The sequence below is a fragment of the Lissotriton vulgaris genome, unplaced genomic scaffold (genome assembly GCF_964263255.1).
Source record: "Lissotriton vulgaris unplaced genomic scaffold, aLisVul1.2 SCAFFOLD_234, whole genome shotgun sequence".
In the NCBI taxonomy this organism is placed as follows: Eukaryota; Metazoa; Chordata; class Amphibia; order Caudata; family Salamandridae; genus Lissotriton; species Lissotriton vulgaris.
In genome coordinates this window covers 1,569,584-1,591,735 of record NW_028251781.1, presented here as the reverse complement: position 1 = coordinate 1,591,735, position 22,152 = coordinate 1,569,584, and the positions used below count along the sequence as shown (strand labels likewise).

The window sequence follows — 22,152 nt, the reverse complement described above, 5'->3', positions numbered from 1 at the left end:
GGTGGTACAGTGAGGATGGAAATAAGCTAGACAGCCAGTGTATATAATAGAAACCTGTATATTTAAGTATCAAGATGTAGCTGTGTAGACAGGCACAAGCATTGGAAGCAGTGATGAGTTGGAGTGAGGAAAATGTGTCCTGTTTTTTTTAAAGCGGAAGCTGTACAAAGTACTTTACAGATAAGGCATCCTGATATTAGTTGAAGATTAACATGAGGTTCCACTCGCAGATTTCTGATTCATAGACCGTGCTGTCTTGATAGGCACCTGCTAAAACCCGTATTCTCATTCTAGTAAAAGGGGATGCTTGTGTATCTTCATTGATCCTTTGCTGATGAAGCTGAATGTCTCTTTACCTCTCTTACATGACTTATAACGTCTCTTAAGACAAATATAAGAGTGTAAAAGTCACTGAAATAAGTCAGGAATTTGGGTCTCTCCAGGGCCACATTCGGAGCCCTTCCTCCCACCTGTAGGCAAAAGCCCACCTCATTTAGAAATTTCCACCTGTCTGGTGGGGATCTGTTTGGTGAAAGTTCACCTGCTAAGAGGTCAGATGAACTTTCTGCAAAGCTGACTGCTGAGCGAGGTTCCATAACATTACTTTCTCTATTGCACGTTGGACAAACAAAGTGGAAAGTTGTTTCTGAAAAGCAAAAAAAGAAACGTCCCTGATATGCTGGGAGAAATTTCCCTCTGCACATGGAACATTTTTCTATTTATTTGTTGGATCTAGGATGTTTTGCATGACAGTCTGGGGCAGGAAAATTCATTTGCGAATTCCCACCCTAAATTAGATGGGGCATCCGTTATAGTAACCTGGCAGCAATGTGGTCCATGGACAGTTGGATCAAACATTTCTGATGTCGGATCAAGTTCAAAGGCCGCTGTTCGAAACATGGCCATTACCCCACTTCTGAATGGGACATGGCAATGGATTAGGTTGAGAGCCGCCAATTTATGATTGAGGCCCACTAAGTCAAACCATAAATGACCCCAAACGGGCTTAAAATTCTGCTGAAATGAAAGAAGATGCATATTGACCCTGCAGTACAAAAACTACTCCAAAACGTTGGGCAAATGAAGAAAATAAGAGCTAACTGTTTAAACTGTGAAACAGCGTTTTAGAAATATAGCTGGGAACAAAAAAATATGTTTGATTTCAAAGAAGACAAAAGATTTCGGATAGCAGCTACTTGAAACATATTTTAAATCTTTTAAATGATCATACTGGTTGTCAGCTAGAATATTTGCTATAAGGCATGTGTGGTAAAGGATCAGCTAAAAACATTTTCTGAGCTCTATATAGAATGTAACTTGGTTGCAACTGAATTTTTTCAGGTAGTAGCAAGTAAAACACGTGGAAATTGTGACAGCCTCATTTGTATCAGCGGGAAATCGGGATAGATTGTTAAATTCTTTTTTCTGAAGGGATAAAATAAAAGAGATTACAAAAATCACACACTAGTTGAGCATTCTGAGATTAATGATTGGTTTATCGGAAAGAAAAGGAGGGTGTGCATGAAAACGTAGGCTCAAGTGGAGCATAAACACTAGAGAGGAAAAAATATCATATTGGTTGAAAGCATGTTACAACTTTAACAATCCAGGCACATGTACTCAATAAGGGATTTATATGCAGGGTTGGATTGGGATTAAAAATCGGCCCGGGCACGCTTAAAAAAATCGGCCACATTTGCATAATGCCTTCCCTCAAATCACTGCTTCAGCGAAATTTTACATAAAAAAGGGGGGGAGCGGTAAAAAAAAATGCACGCATCAGTTTACACTAATGAAACACACCTTAAAACAAGTGAGGCCACTTCTGCTTGGCCCTCTGCCCCGCTCTGTATGCCTACATTAATGGGAGGCCCAGCGAAAGAAAGGGGGTGACACCTCTACCTGTTGCTGCTATACGGGAGATAATGAGTGTCCATCTCCCTCAGAAAGGCCACTCAGACACCCACTGGGCCGCTGGCGGTATAGTCGAACAACAGAGACGCCGCCCAAATCGGCCCCCAGGCTGCTCAAAAGCAGCCCTCAGCTGGAACTCGGCCCCCGGCCCCTCGGGCATTGCCCGAATACCCCCGTTACCAATCCGACGCTGCTTATATGGGGGGGGGGGGGGAGGCTTACTGGTCTGACAGCCAAATAAAATGTTTAAACTGCAGTTGAAGAATGATAACTGCTGATGATGGTGTCTCAGTTTCCGAAAGGTATTTATCAGAATTAATATGGCTATCGGAACACAGAAGTAAACAGAAATGGTTATTTATTTTTTTTCTAAAAAAACAAAACATTGCAAGGAATATGGCTAATGGATTCTAGAGGCTTTGAAGGAAACAATAAAATGTGATTTCACTAAACTGGAAGTGCAAGCACAAAGCGCATGCTTGTCTTCTAATCGCTGGCTTTATTTGTTTTAAGCTGTCCCGTTTGAGTTCGTCCTTCCCGTGGAGTTTAGCCTATTTACTATATTCTTCCATGGCCCACCTTCTGTAAACAGGCCTATAAATCTTGGTCTTATCTTGTCACATTTTCTGCACATTCAAAGACAGAAGTCAAATGTCAGGCTTGTCATCCAAGGGTGCTTGGTGTTTACTTTTGTTTCTCTGACTTCAAAGTAAGAGGATTTATGTGACAATCCTGCTGGGTGCCAATGTGAGAGTAGAGGCTTTAGGATGTTATTTTTTTTGCCACTAGGCCTCATTCATAAACTTTTATACACACAAAATGTGTACTTAAGTTCACAAAAAGCACTTCATCAGCACAAAGTCTACACCCAGATTTAAAGAATGTGTGCTTTTTTTTAATAATACATTTTACTTATGTAGAATGGTGTCACTTTTGGAAGAATAGGCTTAAGGTTGGGGTATTGGACGGTTCTGGGTGAGGTAGGTTGCAAAAAAAAAGTGAACAATCAAAAACGTTTACGTTTCAAGGCGTTTAATTGCCTTTTGGAACCACACACAAACTTGTTCCTGCAAAAGTTAGGAGTAGATGACTTTCCAAGTGGGCATAGATAGAGCACACCAATATTTAAATGGGGTGTAGCGGTTACTGAACAGAAATAATATTTACGTCCTGGGAAAAAAGGCTATACATGATAATTCAAGGCTTTCCCAATATGGTGACGTTGTCAGAGGCCTCACGCTGAAGCTCGGTACTCATCAGGACCCAGCAGCTGGAATCCTGCACGATCTGGAGCCCCGAGTTGCCTAAGTGCCCCTCTTCACACCCCTAAGCCTTCCGGGGGGGCACAGTTTTTCCTGCCTAGCTCGGCTGCTCCTGCTACATCCCCAGCCTCTCTTGCAAAGAGCAGGTGAAGTGAGAGAAACCACTTCGATGGACGGCCCTTCTGAGCTAAGGGGGAGCTGCTGGAGATGACTGCGGTGCACCACCCTATTTGTGCCTCAGCGGGCCTACCTGCACTACTACGCCCAGTGGCGCTAGGTTCTCGGAGGTGGAGGAGAGCGTGGAGAACTGCCAGTGGATCCCGGGGCCAGGCTGCAAAGAGGTCTAGTAAGTCATCCTGCCTTCTAACAACTCCCTGATCGGAGCGCTCACCTCCTGCAGCCTGAGAGGGACTGCCCACATTTTCCCTGAGAGGATTGTACCCACCCTCTGGTTAGCCTGCTTGTGGGTATTTAGTGGGGGCCTATATACACATCTTTTATCAGGTGTCTTTCCTAATGTCTACTGTCTCTGCACTGTTCATGGATGCGGTGAACTGTATAAGATTATGCCCAGTGCTTCATCTGGGGGACCCTGAGGCTCTGGGACCTGTTTACTGTGAGTGCTATATTGGGGACTATTGGAGTAACGTACGGTGCTCCTGCATGACAGGCCCCCACGGAGCCTCCATGCTCTGAGGCCTTACATGATGCCCTGGAATTGGCCTCCAACTGCTGGCTCTTTCAAACTTTGAGACCCTTGCCTCTCCTATAGCTGAAATTCAGTGGAACCTAGCGATCACCAGGGACCTCCGTTTTTTCACGGTCCCTTCTGCCTGCCTGCACCCTCCCCATGGCCCTTGGTGAAAATATAACGGGCTCATGCTAATTTTCTACTGAAGGATTGCTGATGCCACTGGAGGAGGGGCTGCCAGGCCCACCCGCTGTGCGCTCTAGGGCCTGCACTGCCTGCATGGATGCCATTGTTAAAAGTGACTGCAGTGGACTGGTCTTTGAAATAAAGCACACAAGCACCCGGGGTATAGACAATACCCACCACCTGTTTTGCATTGGATGCTCAAAAGCCTCGTGGCTCGGCTTGCGATGCCTGAGGCTCTGTGGCCTTACAACTGACCCCGCTCCTTGGGAGTACCCCACTGGTAGGTGCACTGAAGACACTCGATGGCATGGTGCACCCTAAGACTTCTAATCCTCTGCTCCAGAAATCCCCGACTCCATTGGATCCCATCCCCCAACTGGAAAGTACGTTGAAGAAGCACACAGGCATGTTCGACAAGGTATGGCAGGACCTACAAGACTCCAAAAGTGCTATGGAGGCCCAGTTGAGAGCAATACAAAGAAAAACTAGGCTCCTCCAGACTGATCACACCAAGCTGCTTAGCTTGTTGATGAGACGGAGTCCATGTTAACTTCCCTCAGACACTGCAGGACCAGTTGAAAACACTGCAAAGAGAGGTACGAGATCTAACAGCAAAGACGGAGGATGCTGAGGGGTGCTCCAGGACGTATAACATTCGCTTCTTGGGTTCCCTGAGGGCTCTGTGCTCCCAAATACGGAACTGTTCTTGGAGGAATGGCTGACGACGATGGTGCCTGCCACCAGTGTCTCGAAATGTTCTCTGTTGAAAGAGCACATAGGATAACGGGTCACCTCCTGCCTCCGGGATTGGTGCCGTGCCCGATCATAGAGCGACTCCTTAACTTCAGGGACAGAGACCTCCTGCTGCATATATTTAGGGTGAGGGGACCTTGGACATACAATGAAACCACAATCACAGTGTACCTGGAATACACTGCTGAGTTACAAACAATTGTCACTGAGAAGCCTAATGAATAATTGTTTTAACATAGAACTTCCTGTTACATTGTGTGCTTGACAAATTCCAGTACCCCTCAATTGTTCAATACGATAAAATTTATTTTTCTACTATACACCCTTGTTTAGAAACATTATCATTATTATTTGACTAATTTGTTTTATATATTCTTCTGACAAAAGCTGATGTTTTCATATGTATAGGAAACCCAAAATTATAAGAGTTGCTTTATTGACAAATAAAACTAAAAGTAATTCCTTTGCAAACATATTATGAAAGTTTGCTAGAAATGAAACAACTTTAATAACGAAAATTAATCTGACAAACAAATCCCTTGTTGGCACACTTACCTGTTTACTGAGTTACAAAGAATGTGCAAAACCTTTGGGGCAGTTAAGGCACAACTCTGTACATTGGGCCTCTCCTATGATTTACTGTTTCCCATCCATCTGCGAGTAGTGTACTCTGATTTAACTGATTTCTTTTTTACCCCGGAGGAGTCCTGGGCGTGGTTGCACTCCAAGGGTATACATGACCAAGCGGACGCATGCGGAGATGGTCTGCAGGGCTGGTTTGATGGAAGAACAAAGCACCACCGCTGCCCACGCAAGTCCCGATCCCAGCCCTCTGACGAGCAAGCAACTCAGGATATGGTGCAATTGGTCGCTAAGATCTCCCCGCGTAGCACCAAAACAGGTATCAATAACTAGCCACCCTCACTGACTTGGAGTTGGGAGCACCCGGCTTGGCCGCCTCCAAGGAGAGTTCCTTGATTACCCCACAGACAGATGCGGGCCCATGATGTACCCCAGAGGGTGGGTAACCTCGGTCACTACTGTGAGTTCTGACCTGATAGTATCTTGTGTGATATGCTCTTCCGTCATATGCATAGGTAAAGTTGGGATCCCTATGCAATATTTTCCAGCTGGGCCCGGATAAACGCACTTTGAACACAGAAACTTTTTTGTTCTTGGGGCTTGGCCGTCCTCTGACAGAGGCTTCCGTAAGGACTCTCTATCATTGATGATGTGCATCACACATAGGTTTTATTCTTTGCAACAGGGTGGCACAATGTTCATTGGCATCTAAGCCTGGGGAGTTATTTTATGTGATAGTGTTGTATGTTTTCTCTTTTTTTTCGTTGACTGGGAGAGAAGATTTGGGAGGGCGGCGGGAGGTATAGCTATTGAGGGTAAAGGACTGTTTTAGACATTTTAGCTTCAGGGTATACATTATCCACTATGGCCCCCTCGTTTAATGCACTAACCTGAAATAATTGGAGTATGATGATGCCGGAGAGGCGGCATAGGATTTATGCAGTTCTTAGGCGCAGGCATATCCATATTGCATGTCTCCAGGAAACACACCTTACCAGTGGGGAACTTGAGATGGTCAGCAGGCGCTGGAGTGGACAAATATACGGCACTGAACACTCTGCCTATGCCCGCGGGGTCCTGATTTGGGTGGCCCCAGGGGAGCCTATTTGTAAATAGAGGGTGGTCACAGATCAGGAAGGAAGGTATATCTTGCTGCAAGTCTCCTTATATGGGCGTCCCCACTCGTTAATTTCGTTATAGGCACATAATACACACCAGGCTGACTTCCTACACACTCTATCTCCTTCCTTGCTTCTAAACCCTCAGGCCCCTGGGCTCTGGAGCAAGGAATTTAACTGTATACATGATACTGCATTGGTCCACTCAATACCTCCACTTCCAGGTACACAAGTGGGCAGGCTAATAAACACTTCCAGCTCTGGGCTAAGATGCTACGTTTACATGATACCTGGCATTTAGGTCATCCCAGAGACACTTAATTCTCATATTATGCCCGCGGCCATCAGGTGCACACCAGACCTGACTATATTTTCTGTACACAGTCACAAAATAAGGGGAGGTAGAGGTTTCAGCTAGGTTCACCTTCCATAATCAGTTATGAACACAAAAAGACAGGACTACCGGAATTTAAAACCTAACTATGGGAGAAAAAGAAAGACTTCCGCTCATGTGGAGTAGAAAAGTCTACTGACTAGAAAGAAGAGTTTTTCTTTCTAGAGTCCCCTCACTCACCAGTGTTTCCCATTGGTGACATGCTTCTTCATAGGGGTCCTCTCAATCTGCTGCGGATTGAGTCGTGCTGCGACTTGCGAAATTGCGTAGGAGCACTTATGTGAAATAAATGTGTAGTGCAGTGATGTGGAGTGGGCAATTTTTTTTTTTAATTCCTAACCAGTGGGCGAATGCTTTATTCTTGCTCCTACTTGGTATGTTTAAAAACGGGGTGAATACTTGGGAAAACAACATAACCATGATGAGTCAGGTGTCCCTAGTATTAGTTGACATGTTTCGAGCCTTCCCTAAAGCTCTTCCTCAGGACCACATAGGAGCCAGCCCTGTGCGTACCACTCCTAGATGAGCTATAAATTAGGTAAATGGAGAAATATAGTGAAAAAAGAGAAATAAAAGTGCCACACCTAATGTGCGTACACTATTGGTTAAATGCATACGATTAGACAATGGTACGTAGTATTTTTTATAAGGCTCAAATGTGCCCCATGGTCTGGAGGGGTTGGGGGCTCGTTGTCACACTTTTGTCAGAGCGCACCTCACCGGTAATTCACCTAGTCACTCCCCTGGAGACCACTATCACTGCACTACACATGTATTTCACATAAGCGCTCCTACGTAACTTCGCAAGTCGCAGCACGCCTCAATCTTCAGCGGATTGAGAGGACCACTATGATGAAGCTTGTCACCAAGGGGAAACCCTGGTGAGTTAGGGGACTCTAGAAAGAAAAACTCTTCTTTCTAGTCAGTAGACTTTTCTACTCTACATGAGTGAAAGTCTCTCTTTTTCTCCCATAGTTAGGTTCTAAATTCCGGTATTCCGGTCTTTTTGTGTTCATATATTTTCTGTACCTCAGACTATTGGCCCCTGGTGCAGACCTCTGAGTACCTGGGTAGAACGATCTCAGATCATAACTCACTCAGAGGTACTTTCCATTGAGGAGTGGTCCGGGCCACCATTCCGACCTGGAGATTGCGGACAGAGGCACTAATTGATGTATCCTATAAGGAGGCTATATGTACACACCTCACACAATACTTCACTGAGAATGATGGCTCGGTTGAATACCATGGTATGGAATGGATGCCATGAAGATAGTCATGAGGGGGCACTGTATTAGCATGGCCGAGAAGGGAGGGCTACACTTCTCTGATCTGTCACCGAACTAGAATAGCAAATATGTATCACGGAAATCGAAGCGTGACGGTGGCAGGGGCACAAGGGAAGACTCCAGGCACTGATGGCTTCCCTGTGGAGTATTACGTGCTATTCTGTCTCACTCTGGCCCTAAGCTATTGGCTGTATCCAGTGAGGCCCACCTATGCGGTATCCTCTCTGATTCCCTTCATGAGGCGCTTATAGTGGTTTTACCAACGCAGGGTGAGGAGACACTCTTGGTCGGTTCCTATCACCCGCTTTCTATGCTCAATATTGATCTTGAGCAAGGTCTTGGCAAATAAACTGCTCCCAAAGCTTGATTCTTTAGTTCATCCTGATCAATGCGGATTCATCCCACACCATGCAACTTAATATAACATATGGTGCCAGTTTCACAATCTGGGCACCATGAATGGTACAACTTAGCTCCTGATGGCTGTCTCCCTTGACTTTGAAAAGGCCTTCGACACGTTGGGCTGGTCTTTTCTGACCCACGTTTTGGAGACCATGGAGATGAGTCCCGAGTTCCTTAAGTGGATCAAGCTGCAGTACACTGCACCATGAACTAGAGTGTGCAGGGGACATCATATATCACACTTATTTGCTATAGGGAGGGTGACCCGTCAGGGCTGCTCCTATAACCTTTGCATTAGCTGTGGAGCTGTTAGCTGCCTATCTGCATGAAAAGAGATAATCCCCTTGACCAGACAATCTGTTCTAAATAAGCAATAATTACCCTATGCCTTTTGCATATTTAAACACCCCAAAAATACATCAGAATATTGGTTATGAAATACCATATTCAATTTGTACAGTCAAAGCGTATTTTATTAAAAATAATTTTGAATTTTGAATTAAAAAACACATATGAAGTCACAAGTATGACCAAGAAAAACTATAAAATACAATTCATACAATACAGAGGAAAATGTATCAGCTCAAATTACAAAAAAACTTTATGACCGGCATAACAGAGACATCAACATATGTAAGACAAAACACCTTGTCATTTACTATTGCACATCATATGGAACTGTAACTTTGAAACACAGCTAGTGATACATTGATCTAATCTGCATCTACAAGTCTATGTTGGTCCTTAGATTGTGCCTGCAGAAGCGTTGACACGTTTCGATGGTTAAACTTATATTCCAATATTTATCAAGACAAAATGATTATGTTCTCTCAAATGTCAATTCTGGTTTCACTCCCCTCTGTGAAGCAAACATATACAATCAATATTTAAATCTACAAAGTTTGCACATTTAGTCATTAGGTGAACAATTTCATGGCGTATCAACATGTTTTCTCTACAACATCTGATTACACTGTTGACTCTAATTCTCTCTGCACATACATGTCTACACCCTTCTATTATTGCCCTAATAAGCTTGGGTGCCCCCCCTCCCCTTTAGTTAACATCTTGAGGGTCAATATCATAATGCCCTGTGTTCCTGCTTATTCTGAACAGTCTCCATTGTATTGGGAAAATACAAGCTGTTTTATGAACTAGGAGGATACAAACTATATTATATTATACAATATACTACTATGCATATCAGCATACCAAAGGCCCCTCTTGGGGCTTACGGGTGGGCACAGACTTTCACGTCATCTCTCTTTATGTAGCTGATGTGCTAATTTACCCACAAGAATATGCCCGCACATCACCCACACTCTACGACCTCCTTGATCGTTTTGGCGATATGCAGGTCTTTAGGTGAATTGGGGCAGATCCTGCATCTTCCGTTTGTGTCAGGTGACATATAGTGACCAAGACACATTGAAGTCTGACCATCTCCTTCGGAGCTTTCAAGACCCTTTGCTACCTGGGAGTAAATGTATATAATACTGAAAACAGCCTGCTAGATGGTTACTACAGGAGAGCCCTTGCTTCCCTGCGCCAATTGTTGAACATCTGTACACGCTTACCTTTATCCCCCATAGGATGTACTGCTATTGTCAAGATGCTTGTCCTCCCACGTCTGCAGTATCTTTTTGCAGCACTCCAATTTGTACCCACTAGAGCCTTTTTCAGGTACCTGAGGGGACTGGAATCTTACCTAGTCTGGGGGACCGCCCAGAAACGGATTTCAATCCTGATGCTACAGAGGCCAATGTTACAGGGTGGCCTGGGGGTGCCTGACCTAGAACTGTATTTTGCGACGGCTCAGCCGCAGCGGCCAATGAGATGGTTGGCGAACGATAGAATGGGGGAAAGTAGGTTCATGCCGGCTTCACTTGGAGGTAGAGGCTTGCTTGAGTGGTTGCTTATGCCTGGTGTCCAACAAAAAAACTTAGAAAACTGACATGCGTGGCCACAGTAGCTTGGCACAGATATATTCAACCCAAACAGCATTTGATATGCTATGCCCCGCAGCTTCCACTTTGGGATGTGTCCACCATGCGTCATGCGAACATTGTTGGACAAACACAACCGGGCACCATGGCGGAAAACAGGAATAACGCGAGTGGGTGACCTTTATGACAAGGGCGACCTGCATTCATTCCAAGATCTCCAGGACTTCTACAGACTTGGAGCGCACTTGTTTCTTACCTATCATGCACTCACACTAGTTGTTAGAGACATGTGGTCGGCAGGAAATGACGCACTTAGACCACACCCAGGTTTACAGTGTTTTCTTACTCATGGACTGGATTACAGGGCCATATTTATCCTTGCGCTGCACTCCTGGAGGCAGCTGACGTTAGTACACTTGGCAGCAAGACCTGCTGGGAGGAGAGCTGGGGGCCGAGCTCACCACTAAACAATGGACGATGGCACTAGCACACGTGAAATGCGTATCACTAAACGCTCTCCTGAAATTGGCGCAGTTTAATTATCTCCATCAAACATATCTTACACCATATCGACTCCATGCGATGTTCCCGGAGATGCCGTTGATGTGCCCCAGTTGTGAGCATGCTGATGCCATGTTTTTATTTATGGTCTGGTAATGTCCGCGGCTTGCACGTGTATGGATTCCGACATTGGATCACTAATCCACAATAGTCGTTGTGCAGTTATCTCCTGAACCATAGCTCTGCCTCTTAGAGATCACCAAATTCATAAAGTGCTCTAATTTTCACCTGAACATGGTGCCCCTTGTCTTGGTCCTCTTTAAAATATTAATAGCCATGGCCTGGAAGGCTGTGCAGCCGCCTACGGCACTTTTCAATCTACACATAAGTGGGCATTGGTGGAAGCAGACGCCATGGTGTCCGACCGGCACCGACAGAGAAGCGAGGGGGCTACTACACTCTGGGACACATATGTCTTCAAGCTGTTCAATAAATTAACTCCACTCTCCCAATTCACTTTGATCACCATGGAGTCCCTAATGATAATCATACTGACCCGGAATCGATAGACTAAGTTTGGACCCACGCGTTAGGCAAAGTTAGTACATTTTGTTAGAGAGCCCTTATACCCTGACCTTTAGGATCCCCTCCCTCCTTGTTCCACTAGGATAATAAAACTATACATACCCCCTGAACCCCACCCCCCGTGCCTCCCCTCCCTTCCCCAATCTAAGTTAGGGCGACCTCCAGACAGAAGTTTCAATAGGTTTTAGTATTGTTTTCTTCATTCCATACTGTTGCTTCCTACTTTAACGAACAAGACGTGAAACCCTATGGACTATTGGCCATTGCCTTCATTATTATGTTATGTTGTCCTAGCAGATAAACGTATATGTCACCTGTATATGTCAATTGCCGGCATCATAACTATACTTGATGTATTTGAGCCACTCAGGGATGTCTGGTTCATTGTCTAATGTGTATATAATTCACAATAAGTCATCATTTACTCATAAGGAAAGTTCCACTTGGTGAAAATTCCACTTCCGTATATTTAGTGCACTGGAGTTCTCCAGAAAATCTAGGACTGTTGTGAACTTCCTCGATTACTCTTTGTGCTTTAAGAGATATGCGTGCACTCTAAATGTAAGATTAAACCCTCAAGAGAAGATTTCTGACGTTTCCATAAATGGCTTGTTAACCGAGACGGAGAGAGACTATATTAGACTAAAATGGAGATATGCCTGTTAGACTGTCTGTGTCAAAATGTTCCCCTACCCAACTCATCCGCAGTGAAGCTTGGAGACACATGTCATATTAAGGGGGAAAAAACTCCTGAAATACATATAATAAAAAAAATGATATTTATGACTATAGGGATGTTGAAAGATCCTGTTTAATCGTGCACGTATTAGGGTACCTTTAAAACCATTCGAAAGTAAGTTGAGGTGGTGGTTGTAACGGCTGTTCATAAATACCATTGTTGACATGTGCAAGAAGAAAAGACATGGCACGCCACGTGCCCATTGAGTGAGGAACTGTAGCTCAGCAATGAGACGTTTTTAATACACTAAAGTCACTGATAAGAAAATGGTGTCGCTTTGAAATGCGACATGTGTGAGCTAATTAAGAGAAACATTTTGAAGGTTAAAAGTAGTACTATGCAGGACATTGCTGACAGAGACATTCAGAAGCAAGTGTGAAACATACAATTACCTCCTCGTTAGTCTTCCTCGCCCCCTGAGTTACAAAGTGAGCTTTAGCTCCACAACAGAACCCTCCAAAGCAAAAAGAAACCACCTCCCACCCCCTCCCAACATGGCCGACCAGTCCCACCTGACCTCTATAAGAGGCGGGCCGGCCCAACCAATCAGCCTGTTTTTTTTGTTCTGCACGATTCTCTCCAGAGCACTGTTCAGGTAAGATGGGCCGGCGTGAGCTGGCCCTTGGGGTTTAGGGTGGAGGACCTGCTCTAGCGGTCTCGAGTGCCTTATGCCTAAATAAATCCCCCCCCCTCTTCCTTCCCCCGGTCCTGTGGGGCCGGTTAGGTACTGCTATAGCATGCCAGTGGTTTACAGGGGGGGGGGGGGGGCAGGGGATATGGGGTGTTTGGACATCCCGGTGTATCCCCAGGTCGTTACTGATGGGCCCGGGCCACTCTGTGGGCTTTTTGGGTCCTACGCAGCTGATACCCTTCGTGTGTATGCTCATATGTGTGTGCTGGTCTGCCTGCTCACAAACACAGCTGTTGAAAGTGTCCTGATTCTACCATTCTGGCTGTCTGAGTTGCAAAGGGTATTGGAAGCGAGCTGCTCCCCTGTCTGCCTGCAATGTTGTATTCTTGCTGCGGTAGGGGGATGAATTGTGGACAGTTCCGCCTCTCCCGACTGTGTTTTGTAAATGATTAGAAGAATTCTCATTTACATACTTATTTTACAGCGCCCCGGCGAGGCGGGCGACTTCAAGGTACACACAGCGTGTGTTACCCGGCCTCGAGGGTGTCGCTAACGCTCCCTCGCAGAGGTGTTGGGTTTCTGCCCGTTCCGGTCAATCGGTTAGGGCGCGGTACTTAACTGAGCCATGCCGGGGTTGTGAGTTCGAGCCTCACCTGACTAAAAAGTAAAGATTAGACTCAGAATAAAGAAGAGAGTCTTAACTTCTTTTGAAAAGCAAGCAACACGGCTGGCCTACCTTGCCTGTCGGCGGGTCCTCGGGGGCTCCGCTGTCCGGGTCCGGTTGCTCTCTCCGCGGCTGCTGGGCGGCTGCTGTGCGCCGCCGCCTCCATGCGTGTCTTTTGGCCCTACGGGCCGCGGCGGTTTGCGGAGCTGATGTTGACTCCGAACGCCCCCCGCCCCCCGGGGGCGGGGTTTGGTTGCCTCCAGGTGTTTTTCTTCGGCGGCAGTCCCTGGCGGGCTCAGTTGGAGTGTTAGACTTACCTTCTATAGGTCCCTGGTTCAATCCCAGGTTTCGGCACTGTGGAGAGGTTCCTAGTGTCTCACAATGTAAGTCTTGGAAGCAGCTGTAGTACATAGAACGCTGCGGGCAACCATGGAGCTATGGCTCAAAGGTACGGCTTGTGCCTTTGGTAGGGACAGCCCTCACAGGCCAGGGTTCGAATCCGGCCAGTGCTGTGGAAATTTCCCAAGGTGGAAAATTTTCAAAACTGTGAAATGGGGCGCGTCTGTCTCCTCCTCGAGGGACAGCCCTCACAGGCCAGGGTTCGAAACGGCCAGTGCTGTGGAAATATCCCAAGGTGGAAAATTTTCAAAACTGTGAAATGGGGCGCGTCTGTCTCCTCCTCGAAAGGTCCGGGGTTCGTTCCTCGGTGAGGGCATATTTTTTTTTTATTTCTGTAATCAAGGGTTAGAGCAGCAGACCCTGATGCAGAGGTCTAGCCCGGGACCAGGGTTCGAATCCCCGCCTCGGCGGGTCTTGGGCTCAAAATTCAACGAACCTGATTAATTCTCGACTCGGGGCCTATTCCAATGATAGGGTCCCACTTGGCAACTCTGGGCATTAACTTGCTTATTCTCCACAACGCTAAGGATGCCTGGCCTCCACTTTAACCCAGTTTTATCTGGCTGGCGCAGGCAACACTATGTTAGTGTTCGCGTTGCTTGAGGACTGACAGTTGGAGTACGGACTTTGGTGCTGACAACCACGGGTCGACCCTCGGGGTCGACTGCACATCCTGTACTTCTGAGCTACTGTCTTACTTTCCTTGTGTAATCTTGGACAAGGTGTCATGTCCTGCTTCTCTGTGGTTCACTGGCGCGTCCTATGAATGCGCGGTACGACGTAGGGTCTGTTCCCTAGTGTCTGTTTTCCCATTCTGACGCCCTGGCTCGTCCTGGGCCATCAGGTTGCGCCGGACCCGAGGAGTTTGAGTGGCCGGGTGGCTGTGCCTTCTGGTCTCCTTGGGGGGGGGAGAGGGATCCCTTCTGTCTCCTTCTGCGGGGTCTCCCTGTTTGGCGACGCTTGCCCTTCGGGCCTTGCGCGGCGGGGACCCCTTGACCCCCCCTCGCCTCGTCTACCTCTCGTCCAGGGGGAGGGGGCCCGATGGGTGGTGCAGCGGTCCCGGGCTGGCCCGGGACCTGTAGGCGGTTCCCCGCCTCGGCGGATCTTGGGGGGCCGGTTGCGTCCCCGGTCCGGGGTTTTCTAGGCATCGGTGCCTAACCAACCTGGTGTCACGTTCACCGGCTCTGAGCATTGATGTGCAATTAGGGCCCCTACGCAGGGAGGTAACGCGAGTGCGTGGTTTTTTTAGTCCCGCGTTGGGCGGGAATTTCCCGCTGCCTGCGGCGGGGGTATCCCCGGGTTTTTCTCGGGGTGCGTTCTCCGCGCATGTCTCCGGTCTCCCGGCCTCTGCCTGTGTCCATGGTGCTGGGCGTTAGGGAGGTGGATTTGTCTCCTTTGCCGGACGCAATGCTGGGGAAGGATATGCGTCCCTGTCGGCAGTGACGGCTTTTCATTGGGGCCCGCTCCCCCGGACACGACCTTCCTTCGGGCTCCCCATCCGCCTGTGGATCCGGGCCCGTGTTTCGACTCTCCCTGGTCTTCCTTGGGTCACCCCTAGGTTCTGGCTTTCGGCAGTTGGGGGCCGGCTCCGTCCTTGGTATCGCCTGTTGGTTTTTCCGGACACCTGGGGTCGGCCTGTGGCCTTGCCTCCCGGCCCGGGGGTGGGAGCTGTGCTCCTGGCCCGCCTGGTGGATGTTCTTCGCCGGGTGTGGGTCTTGGCGCTCCCGGTCGGGAGGGGTGATTCCTCTCGGCATCTTCTTTTTCGTGGACTCCACATCAGGCGGTGTCTCTCCTCCGTCGGGGTCCCTTCGGATCCCGTTTCTGGCTTGTACGCCTTCGGGGGTCGTAGGCTGCTCGCTTCGGCGGCCCGTTTGCTGTGTTTGGGGGCCTGGCGGAGGTTCGCAGGGCCCCTGCACACGGTTCACACGCGATTACGTGAGTGTCACGCGGCTCCTCGTGCTCCGGATGGCCGAGGGGTCTTCGGCGCTGTGCCGCTGTCTCCTCTGGAGGCGTGGGTCTTGTATCCCACTAACGACCCTCCGGGCCTGCCATCTGTCGCACCGGTGCATTCGGTGTCCCCAGGTCTGGGTCGGGTCGGTCGTCCGGCTGGTGTAGGTGCCTCCGGCTTGCCCGTTCGGGCTGTCTTTCCCCCGGGGTCCGGCGGGGTGGGGGCGGTCAGACTGAGTCGGATCGAGCCTTCGTTGACTGGTCTCGCTGACCCCGGTGGGGTTTCGGCCGCCTGGGGCCGCGACTCAGTCTGCCTCCGGTGGCTGTGTTCCCGGGGGGGGGCCTCGGCCCTCCGGCCCGGATTCTGCTCTCCCCTCCCGGGTCCTTGTGGTTGCCCTGTCTGTCGCTTGGCCTTGCGGTCTGCTGTTCGCGTTTCCCCCGTGCCATCTGAGCTGCGGGTTTCGCTTGGGCAGGGCCGGCGTGCTCCTGGGAGCGCATGGGCTTCTGTTGGAACGATACAGAGCTGAGTGGCTTGGCCTCTGGGCGTTATCTCGCATCTTCGGGGGGGGGCGTTTCCAGTTTGTGGCTCCCGGCGGGGCCTCCACCCATGGTACCCGCTCCTTTTGCGAGCAGGCCGTTCAAGCCTTCTGGCCGGGCGAGGTTCTTCTCATGCCAGGGTTGGGTCCCCCGCTCCTGGAGCTGGGGATGTGCCGGCCCTTTCTACTGGCCTGCCTCCGTCGGCAGGCCGGATTCTTGGGGATGGTTTTGCTGCTGGGCTACCACTGATCTTCCACCTGTCTTACTGTGCCGGGCGGAGGGCTTCCCTCTGGCTTTGGTGCGGTCGGCTTGGTGCTGCCCGCGCCTCCGTGGACCCCTGGCGGGGCTTGGTCCCGGTGGGTCCGTTGGGCTGCCTTGCGGGACTTCCACGGTCCGATGTTAGACGGGCTGGTCTCCCTGGTGGCTCGCTTGGCTCCGTTGTTATTTCTCCTTCGCCCACGGGCGCTCTGCCGGTCTCCCCCTTGGGGGCTCGCTTCGGCTACACGTATGCTTATGTTGGAACGTTACCGGAGATTTGCAGGGCCCCTGCGCTAGGGTGACTCGCAAATTCGTGAGGCGTTCCACAGGAGTCTTCTCGCTCGTTCTACGAGCTCTTCGGGGTCCGCCCGGTTGGGCCCCGGCCCTCGGTGGCTTTGCGGTTCCTCGCCTTTCGGGTGATTTTCCCTGGTGGCGATGGGTCTGCTGGGCGGATGGGCGTGCGGGGGTCGTGCCTCCGCTCCCGCCCTTCTTGCGGGTTTTGCCGGACGGGGTTGCTCCTCCGGCTTGTCCCCCGTGTCCTTCCCGGGGTCCCTTCCCTGGGGCCTCGGACTCAGGTGGTATCTTTGCCGCTGTTTTCCGGCCAACGTGGTTCCTCCCTTGTCCAGGCTGGTGTTCGGCGTGCTGTTTTGGCTTCTCTTAGCCGCACGTTTTTTTCCTTTCCCGGTGGGATGACCTGTGTTATGCCTTTTGGGCCCGGTTCATTCGGGCCGCTAGCCCTCGTTCCTCCTTGGTTCGCGGGCTTACACAGGCTGGCATCCTTCCCTACGCTTCGCTGGGTTCGGTGGATCCGGCGGGGACCCAGGGTCGGTCCGCGAGGTGTGGCTCTGTTCCCTGGGCCCCCTTAGTGGGTGTCTCTTCTGTGGAGTTTTGTCTGACTTCGGCGTGGTCATCACCCGCCTGGTACGTGGGTCTCTAGCAGTCCCGGGGGGGACTTCGCTGGGGCCGTTCGGAGTGCTGGAGCTGCGACTCCTGGTTGGCCTCCTTTTCCTGGAGGTCTTGATTTCAGGTTCCCTGTGGTCCCTGTTTTCTTTTCAGTTGTTTTACATCAACCTTGGGTTGGTTTTCTCTGCATCACCGTGTGGTGTTGTTGTTCTGGTGGTCAATGAAGCCTTGTTGGCTTGGGTATTGGCTCACTTTGTAACTCAGGGGGCGAGGAAGACTAACGAGGAGGTAATGCCCCGGTTACTTACTGGTAATCTTCATTACTCCGAGTATAGTCTTCCTCGCCACATGAGTTCCCTCCCCCCCTCCCTGTCTGGCTATCGGCTTCATTGTTTGCTTGGTAGATCAGGCTGATTGGTTGGGCCGGCCCGCCTCTTATAGAGGTCAGGTGGGACTGGTCGGCCATGTTGGGAGGGGGTGGGAGGTGGTTTCTTTTTGCTTTGGAGGGTTCTGTTGTGGAGCTAAAGCTCACTTTGTAACTCATGTGGCGAGGAAGACTATACTCGGAGTAATGAAGATTACCGGTAAGTAACCGGGGCATTATCTTGTTGTTATCCATGTGTAGGGTGAGTCAGAAAAGGTGTTCGTTCGGATATTATTCAAATATTCACCGGAGTCTCCAAAGCTGTATATTTTCTTTTCTGAAAAAATAAATAATTGGAAGGTTTCCTTTGAGCGCGTCTTTTTTAGAATAGAAGATAATCAACAAGGCATTAGTGAAAGCACTTGTCCTGAAAAGAGCTCTAATTTCAGAGCACTGAAAGTAGAAGAGGTATGTGAGTGCGTGTAGAGTCGTCTGTAGTGACACCCTCGGGGCGTTAAATGTCAAAATAAATCCAATCAAATAGAATGTAATAAGCGCCAAAAACCGTAAGGTACACAGGCGCCGTGAGCCAACACAAAGAACAGGACGGGGGAAGGACGACCCCCAATACTACTGCTGTGCCGCGTTACTCCAAAGCAAGCTGCGTTCAGGATTCAAACACCTTCAGCTGGGCCGCACACTGTAAACGTTTCTAATGTTGTGTAGCCCGTCAGAAAGGATGTGGCTTAACCGTTAGAGCGGCCGACTTTGAAGTTGGGGAATCAGGTTCGAGTTTGGCGGGAGACTGAAACATCCTGTGAGTCTGGGCAAATCACTATAATGCAACTGGTGCACATGTGAAGCGCTCTGATGCCTTCGGTGGAGTTTGTGCTATATAAAACTGGAGGAAAAAAATTGTCAGGTCCCCTCCACACAGAGTGACTTCCAACACCGTTGCTGCTTGTATGAAAGGCATCTTCTTTTGGAAATAAGCAGAGCTCAAAATTCACAAACCTTTAACGTAGTCCTTAACTAACAAATAATCCCCCCCCCCCTTCTCAGCTTGTGAACACTACTGACATAAACTCATCAAACAAGTCAGTGTATTTACTTCCAGTGATTCTATTTCCAGTTGCTGAAGCTCCCTTAGCTTCATATCTAGCTTTCCCCCACCAGGCCCATGCTTCCTCCGTTTACAATCCTTGTAATTCTTTCCTTTGATATTCCTAAACTTCCCTTTCTTCTCCACTCATTTCTTCTTCCCAACATCAGAAAAAAACATAGTTAGGCGCTGTTTCTTCGCTCCCATGCAGGCCTGTTTTTTCCCACTAATTTTCCAACATTCCCAACACCTTCATTAAATATAGCCTGCTCCCAAGCGGAGACAAGTGGCATCAGTAGTCCTTGAAAAATTTAGGCTAGTTGTAACCAATGTCCGCAATACCCAGTACTTGTATGTTGAGCCCTTTGTAAAAAACCTGACACTTTCCTTTTCACCACCTTGCAAGCCCTATTGGTGGCACCCGGCTTACACGCTCCTCTCCACACTCTTCTTGCTACGAGCTGAGTCCCAAAAATATCTGTCCATCCAAACCTTCAACTGGACAAGGTTGTATTCCTCCAGGTGCATCAAGATCATGTGAAGCCTCAACCCCTTTTCCCCCCAACTATCACAGGCCAGCAAAAACTGATGCACGTAATGTCACACAATACAGACCACTATTTTCATCTAAACCAAGCAGGTGGCCCTATGACTCCTTTTATACATGCTGTTTGGCCCAGTAGCGGCTGTCAGGGAATGGTGGTGGAAGGGTGGGGGATTGGCAGGTGGACTGGAAAAAATCCCAAAAATAAAAACACCTTCTCACAGCTGCCGTGACCGTCTTTCCACCGTCGTGTCTCCTTCTCCAGTGAGTCCCGGAAGGGGAAGCACCCAGGCTCCCTCAAGCCAATCACAATGCTGCAATCCAGTATTGTGATTAGTCTGAGCTCCATGGTTCGGCAATCAGACGGGGAAAGGGAGCATGTGCATGTTCCTCACCAGGCTGTGTATTACAGCCTGGTGAGGACCATGCAAAGTGCGCATGACTGTTTGGCCAGCCCAAGACTGCCAGCCAAACCATAATGCGTACTTGGAGAGTGCAAACCACACCTCCCCCTCGGCTACCAGCCTGCCCTGCCCAAAGCCAGCCCCGAACCGTCAAAAAAGAAAATGATAATAATGACGTTATTATAATTTAATTTTTCATGCACTGTGAGCAGTGGAGCGACGCTTCTCTGGCTTAGCAGAGGAGCCGCTCCTGGCTTGGCCTTCACAAAACTGTCTTTGCACATCCATATTTCCTTTTTCTGAGCTTCAATCTTTCTTGTTCCTGTCAAAGACAATACCCATCAGCAGCCCACAGTCTCCTGTCAGACGTCCGGGCTAACATACCGCACACATGACTGGAACTTCACTTGCCCAGGCTCCTCAACATACCCTCCCCTCATCCCAGTTCATAACCTGTGGTTACTGCTCCAAACCTGAACAAATGTGTCCCAAAAAACTCCTAAAGCCACTTCTCTTTGCCAGCGCCCAAAAGGACTCTTATCGATGGTTCAGACATTAAAATACACACACTTACAAAGAGCACCATGGGAAGTCCCCCAAGCTCCGAATAAGTCGATGGACCTTTTCCAACCTGCTCAGAATTAGAGCACCAACAAAATAAAGTCACCAAACATCATGGACATTTAGGATTACGTGGAGTCAATGATGAGAGATTAAGTTTAGTTTTTAAAAGCTTTATTTCTCCATACATTTAGGATCTCAAGTATCTTGATTCAGTTTAGTAATTTACAGGAATATAAAGAAAGTTAGAAATTAGTAATCAGGACATGAGTTCCATGAACTGATGAAGCATTGATGAAGAAACCCAATAAGCTAACTAAAAAACCTATTCTAAATAAGAACCCATAAAGAGTTCTGCTGGAAAGAGCGGTAAATAAAAGATGAACTCCTTTTTGAAGAGTAGTTCGGGAAACTCAGCCGAGATCCCATAAGCTGCAGTAGCAACTGTCAGAGTAGTGATCTGTGCAGTAGCATTGATCACAAAATTAATAAAGAAGTCACCAAGTATGACCAAGTGCACTGGGTCCCGTACATAACCATCTTAGCGAATGCGATAGCTAGAGGGACCAGGATCCCAAATTCGTGGAAAGGGGCAGAGATCCTGCCCGTGTATAAAAAAGGGGATAAAACTGATGCAGGAAACTATCGACCCATCAGTCTTATCGATGCCCTACAAAAGGTAGTGGCTAGAATGCTTCTAGGAAAAATCGACTCTTGGATGACTGAAGCTGATATTCTGTCTCCATTGCAGGCTGGTTTTAGGGCAAACATTAGCACAGTAGATCAGATATTAAGATTTGTTATGATCTACTGGAAAACTGTGTTTTTGAGAGGTGGTACGATATTCGCTGCATTTGTGGATCTCAAATCAGCGTTTGATTTGGTCCCCAGAGGAAAGATGTGGGCTGCTATGAGAAGGATAGGTGTTCCAACTGCGCTCCTAGATCTTACCATCAGGATGCACGAGGGAAACTTCGCTAGAGTCAGGTGGGGTCGCCAGGGCCAGGTTACAGAATCTTTCCCCGTGACTCGTGGAGTGAGACAGGGCTGTGTCCTGGCCCCCACCCTTTTCATACTTTTTATTAATCAGGTGGTTAAGTTTCTCTCAGATACCCCTACCGATGCTCCAACACTGGGTGGGACCAAATTTCCCCTTTTAATTTTTGCTGATGACACGCTCATACTGGCCAAAACACAGAAGGGCCTACAGGTAGCTATAAACAAATTTGTGGACTTCTGTAACGAGAATGATTTAGAAATCAATATTAATAAAACCAAATTTATGGTCCTGACAAAGAAAAAACCACTGAGGGGCAATGTTACGATGAATGGGTCTAGTCTGGAACAGGTTGAAGTAATGACATACCTTGGTGTGACAATGGATTACAGGTTACGCTGGAAAGAGCAAATAGCGGCGCTTAGTCTGAAATTTGCTCGTCTGTCCGGTTGCTTAGTGAAGGAGCAGCGGTGTTCTTT

General features: G+C 48.5%; 1 non-coding gene across 1 annotated transcript; it reads left to right on the top strand.

The window, feature by feature from the left end:
• Window positions 1–17,026: 17,026 nt before the first annotated feature.
• Window positions 17,027–17,131, top strand: LOC147662769 (U6 spliceosomal RNA). Its single transcript, XR_015305500.1, has one exon. It is a non-coding gene; the product is annotated as a U6 spliceosomal RNA (small nuclear RNA).
• Window positions 17,132–22,152: the final 5,021 nt, after the last annotated feature.